Source organism: Arvicola amphibius, chromosome 2 (genome assembly GCF_903992535.2).
Source record: "Arvicola amphibius chromosome 2, mArvAmp1.2, whole genome shotgun sequence".
In the NCBI taxonomy this organism is placed as follows: Eukaryota; Metazoa; Chordata; class Mammalia; order Rodentia; family Cricetidae; genus Arvicola; species Arvicola amphibius.
This window is the reverse complement of record NC_052048.2, coordinates 191,331,778-191,339,909: the sequence shown is the minus strand read 5'-3', so window position 1 is coordinate 191,339,909 and position 8,132 is coordinate 191,331,778. Positions and strand designations below refer to the sequence as shown.

Genomic DNA, 8,132 nt, shown 5'->3' with positions numbered 1-8,132 from the left:
TATTCTAGGACCAAGAGAGCAGGCTGTCTAGCTAGTAGCTAAGACACTCACCTCTTCCTCCAGGTCTTCCAGGAGTTCCTATTCACACATATAGAATATCAATTATTTTTAGAACATTCATTTGACATAATGTTCCACAAACTTGATCTTGTTTGGTGAAGCAAACAACCTGATACTGTACAAACTGCACACACTGTTCCCATGCGATTTTTCAGCAATATGGTCCAAGCCACTGTCTTAGGATGCTCAGAAGTGCATGTCAAATCTGATCCAGAACAGTTAACATGTATTGGAGATGCAGCTTACATGGTTGGATGAATCAGTTCGTGATCTTGATCAGTTTCTTGTAAGCAGTATAGAAAATTAGTATGTAGATGGGAATTCAAGATAATATGTGAGAGACAATCTTTTGTCGATTACATTTAATTCTTCACAGGAAAACTCCTTAGCCACAGATACAGCGTTGCCATTTATTTGATCTGAGTGCTAAAAGTTTTAGTGGTAGAACAAGCCTATAAGTCCTGGCTTTGATGTTATTTTATCTTTTGTAAATGTAAGCTCTGATCACACCCTTCTACATTGATAAGAAAAGACAAGCAAAATGATCACACCATTCAGAATGACTGTGTGAGGGAACTGAGACAAGCCACTGAAACACCAGTGAACTTCTTTTAATTCTCATTTTTATCATGATAAAATGCTGAGATAGTTGGATCTGCAATTATGCCCGTCCACACACAAAGTCATGTTTACAAATTCAAAGCAAATTCAAAGATGCACACACACACACACGGGGAGAGAGAGAGAGAGAGAGAGAGAGAGAGAGAGAGAGAGAGAGAGAGAGAGAGAGAGAGAGAGAGAGAGAGAGAGAGAGAGAATCAGAAACAGAGAGATAGATGGTCACCAAACATATACTACCCAAAGCATGATCATTTGAAGTCCATGCTCTTCAAAAGCTTAAAGCCATGTAATCATGCACTTCTTGAATGATATTCCAATAGACAATCAAAGAAAGCATATTTGTCAGTCTCTGTTAGAAGTACACCAGCAGCTACCCTGGCATAACTGCATTTTCATTTGGTTTCGACACTTAAGGAGCACTGTAGAAATTGTTCACCTTTGATATTTAGAAGCTTCCCCTTGTCTTCCAGGTTATTAAAATACTATTTCTGTTTTCTGCCTAGGTCTCCCCTGACTGCAAGGCACACCCTCTTTGTGTACTTTTGTTGCTTTTCATTTGCATTGAAATGGGCCTGCTTCATGTCCCAAATCCCTTATGGTCCCTCTGTGTGCAGTCAATTACGTTGAAAAAGCTAATTTGTGCTATGTTTTTAATGGTCCGTTTTACTGCCCTTCTGAGAAATCATATTTATCTACAATTCTAATCCCAAGTAAAATGGTCAGCCTAAAAAGAACCTCAGTACCAATTGAGGATAAGACTAATGAAGGCTTTTCACAGAATGAGCCACAGTATTTACCCTGATACCCTTTCTCCAAGTGGCAAAGAGAAGAGGAATTGCATAGAAAAAGATGCAGAAGGAAGGAAGAGGTTGATACTGCTGGCTGCTAGATCATCAACCATAGCAATGATTTAGAGGATTAGCATTATATGCCCTAATGCTACTATTAAACTGTTTTTTCTTCTCTTCATTTCTCCTGTCCTCATTTCCATTTTTTCCCTTTTAAAATTTTATTACAAATTCTTTTATAATACAATATATTTGATCATATTTCTTACTCACAGATCCTGAAATACCAACTCTTCTTCTCTCTCTCTCTCTCTCTCTCTCTCTCTCTCTCTCTCTCTCTCTATCTTTCTTCCCTCTATCTCAAAAACTAAAATAAAAACGAACCAAAAATTAAATTAAAATAAAATTAAAACAAAAATATAACAAAACAAAACAGAAAGCCCAAAATATGCCTAACAAAAATATGGTATCAGTTTCATGTTGGCCAGCTACACCTGGTCAAAGGACCTGCTCTGAAGTGTGGTTGATATACCCAGTAACACTACATTACCAAAAATTTATTTTTACTTTCCAAGCAGGTATCAGGTACAAATAGTTTTTTGGTTGGGGTAGAATTTTATATGCAATTCTCCTTCATAGTGCTGGGATTTTATTTGATTTGAACTGGTGCTGGTCTTTTGCATTCTGTGCCCGTCTTTCAGTTTATATGTGTATCAGTCCTGTTCTGTCTGGAAGACACTGCTACCTAGGAGTCAGCCCTCATCTGGGGCTCTTGTAACCTTTCTAACTCCTCTTTAGCATAGATCCCTGGGCTTTGAGGGGTTGAGTTTGATGTGAAAATATCGCCTTTAGGGATGAGGGCTCAGATGCCTCTCACTCCCCATGCTGTCATTGTCCTTTTGTGCCTCATCTATCCTGAGAATAAACTTCTCTGATGAGGCTTGAACAAAGCTCTGATTTAAGTCACCGTCCAGGGTGGCAGCTGTGGATGCCTTAGAGAAATATGATTCTGTGGTCTGGTAGAGTCACAAAGGCATGGAAATGGGATAGAAGGAAAGGGTGTAAGGGCTTAAGGGATGAACTAGGGTGATTTTGTGGCCAAATCAGGACTCCAAGATGCTATGGGGTTAGGTGGGCTCGTTCTCCAATTTTAGTATACACAGTGAATTGGTTCTTCTCTTTAATCTCTCCTTTTTCTTTCCTCTGAAATTGTATCCATTCCTCAAAAATCACTTTAAAGGTTACTGCTGTTCTGGTTACTTAACAATTTGAGAAAAGCCAGAGCCATCTAGCAAAAGGGAAATTCTGTTGTGAATATGACTCCATTAGACTGGTCATTAGGCAACTCTGTGGAGACCATTGACTTGATAAATAACTGATATAGAATAGTTTAGTCTACTGTATGCTATAGCACCCTGAGCATGTGGTATCAGGTTGTTTAAGAAAGCAACTGAGTAAGGAGTATTCCTCCATATCCTCTGCGTCAATTCCTGCTTCCAGGTTCCAGCAAACTGAGTGACTCTTCTTTGAAACATTTCCCCGATATTTTGGGGAAATATATTTTGCCCTTTTCATTTCTTCCATATTGTAAACATAAGTTATTTCATTTTTAGTAAGAGTATTATCTTTTTTCACTTGTAAGTGTGTGTGTGTGTGTGTGTGTGTGTGTGTGTGTTTGTATGTGTGCATGCACAAACATGTATGTATGAATGTTGGAGCATACACTACTTGGAATTCATTGCATGGCAGAGGTGTGGTGGTCAGAGGAAAAATTCCTGTGTTGGTCCTTGTTTGCTTCCATATTGGATATAGGGCCTTTTACTGTTTCTTAACTCTACATACCAGGATCACTGGGGTGTGAGCTTCGGGGATCTCTCTGTCTCTACCACTCACTCCTCTGTGTGAAAACTGTGATTACAGACATTTACATCCATATAACTTTTTACATGAGATTTGTGTGTTTGAAATCTGATCTCGACACTTGCACTGCAAGCACCTTACCTGTCCTGATTATTGTCCTGATTTTATAAGAATAAAGATATTTAACAACTATGCAATGGTCAATGTCATGATCTTTTTCAAGGGTTGGCAGGATGTTTAAAACATAAGATGTTGGAGTAAATATATGCATGAACAAATGCAAGAGAAACTGGGAGGAATCTCTGGCAGTATAACACACTGGAGTTCTTCCATCACCTCTGTTTATCTTCCACTTCTGTAGATAGACCCCAGGACATTGTGCTTCTTTGGTAAGTGCCCTGACCAGTTGATATAGGAATATTATAATAAAATCATTAATCTACTTATGAATTATGAAACTATATTAAAATTTATAGAACTTGATTCTATAAATTGATGATGGCACTACCTTTGTACTGTGCCTGTTTCTTACACAGATCTCTCTCTGTATTATCAGCAAGAGAGAACAGAACTGCCATTACATAAACTATGCTGAATGTAAAAAGGTCAAAGTAATGAAAAGTTTAAAGTCTAGTTGCCATCAAGTTATACATTGATTTCATGCATTAACAAATGTGCGCAGTTTTAGCTTCAGAAACACTTGGGCCTAAAAATGTATGCCAGATACTTGCCCAATACCTGTCAGTGTCATATGGCTTCATGATGTATTTTATCTCACGCTGATGATATTAATCTATCTTTTTCACAGTTTTCTTCAGTTTTGATTACGGAAACCTGTCAGTCTTCCTGCAGTCTGTGAACATCTGTTGCTTAATTATCCCTGCTTTCATGATCATGAGGCTTACTGTAAGAGACAACAAGCTGTTTAAATAGAATGAGGGCACAGTCCTCATCTACATGCAGATATAACTGGTTTGTATTAAATAAATTATTAGTTTTGGTAGGAGTAAAATAATATGAGTTTTAAAGTATTTCTATTATATATCACATTAGTTTCAGAGTGTCTTTGATTAAGTAGTTATGGCCTAATGAAGACAAGTTCAGACAATAAAAGAAGACATTTATTATTACTATTCAAAAGTTTACACTCAGCCATGTGGATTTTGGTTGAATTGAATGAAAATGAAAAGATAAATGCAATCTGTTTTTGTAAATTTTAGTAGTTAGCTTTAAAAATTATTTTTCTCTATTAGTCTCCTTAGTAGAGTAAAAAGGAACACCAACTTTTAAATATACATTAAATACTTTATCATGAACTTTAGTAAATAAGACAGCTGCATATTAGCTAAAATATATAAATAAATGTGTACATGAAAATAATGTAGCACCAAACTCATGCAGATCTTTGGTTGTCTCTAAATATAATTTCCCCACCTTGGGAGTTAGACATCCTGTTAATTGTGCAGTTTATTTGCAGACTTTGAATGGATGGCTGTGGGTCTGTGGTCACCCTCAGGAATGGTGTTTTTGATGACCACACAAATGCTAGCGATTTCTGCTTTTCTGCCTTTTTTCTGCCCGTGAGTAAGCACAGCTGTGGTTATTAAAATGTTGAGGGTAAATCTCTGATATTAGCCCTGCCGATCCTAGGAATTAAGCAATGCTTGCTTTGCACAAAAAAGCAGCTGCTCTGAAATCATAACATAAAACTTTTCCTTTCAGATTTTATATCAGAGACAAGGGGACTAGAAAAAATTAATAATCCTTTTGCCATTGCCATTTAGAAAGTAAGTTAATGATTTCTATTTTATTTAGATTTACTAGAAATCATATATTGTCCCCATATTAAATTAATAATATAATTTAACTATTATCTGGATTAAAACCTTAGTTTCTATTACTTTCTTAGGATATGATCACATGGACGTTTTGGATATGAAATGCTTAGAAAACTATATGACCAGCACATCTGCAAGTAGAGATTGCATTGTCTCCTTAATGGGTTACTAAAGGATATCATTGGATTTTTTTTTTACAGTAAGTTATTAATCAGGAATAACTCTTATTGACAAGCAGCATACTATTTTATATGAAAATAGCTTGTCATGACCTCGCAAATAAAAGTCAGACAAGCCGGGCGGTGGTGGCGCACGCCTTTAATCCCAGCACTCGGGAGGCAGAGGCAGGCGGATCTCTGAGTTCGAGGCCAGCCTGATCTACAAGAGCTAGTTCCAGGCCAGGCTCTAGAAACTACAGGGAAACCCTGTCTCGAAAAACCAAAAAAAAAAAAAAAAAAAAAAAAAAAAAAGTCAGACAAAATAAAATGTGTTTAATGAGAGGTAGTTTTTGTTTGTTTGTTTTTGTTTGTTTGTTTTTGTTTGTTTGTTTTGTTTTGTTTTTGTTTTTGCTTAGGATAAAGAAGATAGCAGAGGCAGGACAGATTTAAACTCTCAGATTCCCACAACGATATCATGGAAATTAAACATGACACCGCCATTAGAGTTCTCTAAACGTTGGAACAAGCATAGCCCAGTTAAGGAATGGAGGGAATTAAAAGTCACAGGGTAGTTAATAATTGTGGTTGTTTATGTTATCAACCCAAAACAGAAATACACACCAAAATAAGAAATAAAATATTCCACAGAGAGGTTTTAGAAACAAAATATGTATTAAATAACAAAGTGATATCTAAAATAAAGTATAAAACATAAGACAAATTAGAAATAGCTAAACAAAAAAATTAGTAGATGTGAATTATAGTGACTAACTATAGAAACATATATATTTGTATCTTGCTTTTGGAGATCAAAAACTAGATGTAAGATCTACAATTATGGGTGTAACACTTGAGCATAATTGTTCCTAGCACTGTACAGTGGTGAGGGAGAGTAGTTGTGTGAATTATGATAGACAAATAAAGAAAAGAAAAACGGAAAGTTTGAAAAACAAAATTTCTCAATCTAAAATAAAGCAGGGTGAATGAATACCCCCAATTCAGGATTAGATCTAGAATTAAAAATCAAAAGAAACACAACTTTTGCTTTTCAACATGAGTCAAAATGAAGTCAGAAGAAAATGTGAAACTGAAGGAAGAGTGTGGGAGATTGAGATATTTACAAATACCAAAATACATTTGGTGTATTATAAACATCCAGCATATAGTCTACAGTGTCAGGGAAGAGCTATGCTGTGCAGCGTGAGGGTGATTCCATCATTGAGAGGCAGATTAAGAGGAAGTTGACACAATTTTAAATGACATAACTACATCGTGCAACTTAAAAGTATACAAAATAAAGGCTGACAAAACTTTTTTAAAAAAAAAAAAAATTAAAGCAATCCAAACACCAAACGATCCAGGGGCTTTGGGTTTGTTACCTACGCCACTGTGGAGGAAGCGGTTGCCGCTATGAATGCGAGACCCCATAAGGTGGATGGAAGAGTTGTGGAACCCAAGAGAGCTGTGTCGAGAGAGGATTCTCAGAGACCGGGTGCCCACTTAACCGTGAAAAAGATCTTCGTTGGTGGTAATAAAGAAGACACGGAAGAACATCACCTGAGAGATTATTTTGATCAGTATGGGAAGATTGACGTGATTGAAATCATGACTGACAGAGGCAGTGGAAAAAAGAGAGGGTTTGCTTTTGTCACCTTTGATGACCATGACTCTGTGGACAAGATTGTCATTCAGAAATACCATCCTGTGAACGGGCACAACTGTGAAGTAAGAAAAGCCCTATCCAAGCAGGAGACGGCTAGTGCTTCGTCCAGCCAAAGAGGTCGAAGTGGTTCTGGAAACTTCGGTGGTGGTCGTGGAGGCGGTTTTGGCGGCAATGACAATTTTGGTCGAGGGGGAAACTTCAGTGGTCGTGGTGGCTTCGGTGGCAGCCGTGGTGGTGGTGGATACAGTGGCAGTGGGGATGGCGATAATGGATTCGGGAATGATGGAAGCAATTTTGGAGGTGGTGGAAGCTACAATGATTTTGGTTGGCAATTACAACAATCAGTCTTCAAATTTTGGACCAATGAAAAGAGGAAACTTTGGAGGCAGAAGCTCTGGCCCTTATGGGGGTGGAGGCCAGTACTTTGCTAAACCACGAAATCAAGGTGGCTATGGCGGTTCCAGCAGCAGCAGCAGCAGCTATGGCAGGGGCGGGAGGTTCTAATTACAGCCAGGAAACAAAGCTTAGCAGGAGAGGAGAGCCAGAGAAGTGACAGGGAGGGAAGCTCCAGGTGACAACAGATTTGTGAACTCAGCCAAGCACTGTGGTGGCAGGGCCCAGCTGCTACAAAGAAGACATGTTTCAGACAATACTCATGTGTACGGGCAAAAAGACTCGAGGACTGTATAATTGTATAACAGGTTATTTTAGTTTCTGTTCTGTGGAAAGTGTAAAGCATTCCAACAAAGGGTTTTACTGTAGACCTCTTCTCACCCATGATGTTGATTGCTAAATGTAATAGTCTGATCATGACACTGAATAAATGTCTTTTTTTTTATTTTATTTTTCTTTTTTAAATGGGCTGTGTAAAGTTAGTCTACTCTGAAGCCATCTTGGTAAACTTCTCCAACAGTGTGAAGTTAGCATCCTTTCAGGGTGGTGCCAAGTTCCATTTGCGATTCATTTATGATTGCTTGGGTGTGGAAGCCATTGTCTTCGAAAACCTTGGTGTGGTTAAACTGTCAGTTGTGACTTTGAGTTTCACCATTAAAAGGGTCATCATCCAAGCAAGGTTACAATTTTGGTTATAAAATGGTTGTTGGCACACCCTATGCAATATCAAAATTGAATAATGGTATCAGAT

At 37.7% G+C, this 8,132-nt stretch overlaps 1 pseudogene; it reads left to right on the top strand.

Annotated features, from left to right (window-relative positions):
• Positions 1 to 219: 219 nt before the first annotated feature.
• Positions 220 to 7,492, top strand: LOC119807359 (annotated as a pseudogene).
• Positions 7,493 to 8,132: the final 640 nt, after the last annotated feature.